The following is a 2,976-nucleotide window of genomic DNA, read 5'->3' on the forward strand; positions in this document are numbered from 1 at the left end:
TTGAAGGTCATTCTAGACCATGTCACATGCCTCTTGAGGTTTTCTGGCATCCACTTTCCCTTAACAACTGACCGTGTTGGAATGGTTATGTCATCCATGAATGCTCACGTGGGTGGTTGTCATACTTTAGACCTCATCATTGATTCATGGCTTGGCCTCTCTGCAGATTTCACGAGCAGGTGCATCGCTGCAGTGAACAAGATTATGGAAATTGTGCAACCTGTTACAATCCCAACCTCTAGCCTCTGTCACTCTATTGTGTAACTGCCCACCAAGAACCTCATCTTGAAGTTGCCAAAGTAGTCTCTGAGCAGATATTGGATTCTGCCTGGCACATGGTACTTCTTCATGGTGGTGGTAACCAGCTGATGTGGGATCAAGCCATATTCAATTGCCAGATCCAGCCAGAGAACTGCTAGATCTCCTTTGTGCTCCTTTGCCTCACTAATGATCTGGGTGAGAGTTTTAGCATGTTCTGGGCATCCTGATATCCCCGTTATTCCACCTTTTTCTACTCCTGTGTCAAACTAGTGGTTTCCCAACATATACTGTGTCATTCTGTGGGCAATAATAGCAAGGAAAATCTTGCCCTCTACATTCAGCATTGAGATGTTACAGAACTGTACGATCTCCCTTGACCTTTCTTCCTTGGTAATGAAACATCACTCTGCGCTCTTCCAACTGTCTGGCATTCTTCTCTTCTTCCAAATACATCTCATAAGCCTCCATAGTCTTGTTGTTAATTTTAGGCAGCTCTTATTAACCTGGTAAGGGATCCCATCCGGACCTGGTGCAGATCCAGCCCTGGCCTTCTTAATAATGTCTCTGACCTCAGAAAGCCTTGGCTCTGCTATATTAAATTCTGCTTGTGGCTCTGAGGGTTTCAGCAGCTTCTCACACTCTCCTAGTTCCTGTTCTCTCCTCAGATCACTATGTGTCTTCCTCAGATGTTCTTCTACATCCTGATTTGAGCACTGCAGTCTGCCACTTCTTTTGTCACTGAGTAATTTGTTGGGTATCCTGTATGAGTTTGCTCTAAACTCTGCTCTTTTTCTTGCTCTCTCTCTCTCTCGCTCTCTCTCTCCTGTTTTTATGATGATTCTCTGCTCGCCACAGACTGAACAGTTGCTTCCTCAGTGGATCTCTCAGCTCAGCAAGGTTCTGCCTTTCTTCTTTGCCTGCCTTGCAAAAATGTTTGCTGAGCTGCCTGAGGTCTTTTCTTATGGCTTTGATCCTCTGCTTTCTCCGTGATGGTTGCTTGGTCCCAGAAGCCATTTTCTTGTCCTGTACTCCAAACCTCTCGCAGCCCTTGTTGTACAGGATTGTAATGAAGGCCTCCAGCTTGCTCTCCACTCCTCCTGCTAGCTCCTGCTCCAGCACTGTTTCAACATCAGTGTCAAACTACTCCCACTTGCCTCTTTCCATGGCTTTAAGCCATTTTACCATCCTTCTCCTTCCTGCATCCCCTTTCCTTGTCTGCTGGTGCCATACATGCTCCTGGTAGACTGGCTTGGCCTCAGACTAGTCGCTCCTTCAGTGCTGCCTTAATTCGCTCCACTACCTTTTTGAGGTCCCTACCGCTGTGGTGTGTCTCCTGGCATTGCTCCTCCTCCGTCTTATCAAGGCTCTCTGTCCTTGTGTGTGTGGCTGGTTGCAGTGTATTTGGGCTGCCCATCTTGGTGCAATGGATCTTAAGCCCCCTCTCATTCTTCAACACTTTCCTACAGCTGTATGTTCTAATATCAGTTTCTAATCTCATCGTTGGTCTCCATTGCCTAGCCATCATCACTGTCAGTCCTGTGAGGTGCTTATTCTCCACCACTCTCGAGGGTCTCTAGGGATATCTCTCAATATATCGATCCATAGCAATATATTGATTTACTCCCTAATGAGAGTGAGCTTCAGCTAGCCAGGCCTCTGTAAACCCAGTGCTATTCTTCCCTAGCTGCCAGCTGTCTCTCCAGCCATCATCATACTTTCATGGTTGTCAACCAGACTGTTCCTAGTTGTCACTGAATGTTAAGATGTGGAATTTTTTTAAATAGAGCTGGATGTATAGCTGCAAACTGGTTCATCCTCAGATGATTCCCTACATCTTTTGAAAGGTGCGCCAGCTGGGTTGATCAGGCCTGACTTGAACCAAGTGGCTGATGCCCATCTTTTTTAATGCTCTCCAAAGTGACTGTCCTGGGAAGCCTCTGGGGCCTACCTCCACAGGCAGGCACCTTGCTCTCCATAATTTTTGAACACACTCATCCACCAGTGGTTGGTATTTCTGCAGATTCCTCTTGAACGTCTGCTCCATGCACTCTTTCCACAGGACTGCCAGCTCCAGCATTATGATGGTCTTATATTATACTGTATATATTAGGCTTGGAATCCATGCCTTTTTCATACATCGATAATCATATTTTTTCCGATGATATATCAGGATTTGTTTCAGATATAAATTGGACTGCTCATTGCACAATAGTCTTTATCTTTTTTTTCTTCTTCTAAACATGACTTTGGTAAAGTATGAGCAGCAGGGTAAATTAAAGGGACAGTGGACGTGTCTGGTGGATGACATGGCACATTCTAAAATGCAAAACAATTTTCCAAACAAATAAACATTCCAAATAAAAATATTGGCATTTAGAGTATTTATTTGTGATGATTTGAGGGTGCTTCAGCAAGGCTGGAATTGGGCAGATTAGTCTTTGTGAAGGACATGAATCAAGCCATGTACACATGAATCAAGCCATGTACAAGGTTATCCTGGAAGAAAACTTGCTTCCTTCTGCTCTGACAATGTTCCCCAACTCTGAGGATTGTTTTTTCCAGCAGGAAAATGCTCCATGCCACACAGCGAGGTCAATAAAGGTGTGGGAGGACCACCAGATCAAGACTCTGTCATGGCCAGCCCAATCTCCAGACCTGAGCCCCATTGAAAAGCTCTGGAATGTGATCAAGAGGAAGAGGGATGGCCACAAGCCA

At 45.3% G+C, this 2,976-nt stretch overlaps 1 pseudogene; it reads right to left on the reverse strand.

Moving 5' to 3' along the window:
* Nucleotides 1-248: 248 nt before the first annotated feature.
* On the reverse strand, nucleotides 249-1,759 carry LOC127422865 (uncharacterized; annotated as a pseudogene).
* Nucleotides 1,760-2,976: the final 1,217 nt, after the last annotated feature.

This window comes from Myxocyprinus asiaticus, chromosome 32 (assembly GCF_019703515.2).
Source record: "Myxocyprinus asiaticus isolate MX2 ecotype Aquarium Trade chromosome 32, UBuf_Myxa_2, whole genome shotgun sequence".
In the NCBI taxonomy this organism is placed as follows: Eukaryota; Metazoa; Chordata; class Actinopteri; order Cypriniformes; family Catostomidae; genus Myxocyprinus; species Myxocyprinus asiaticus.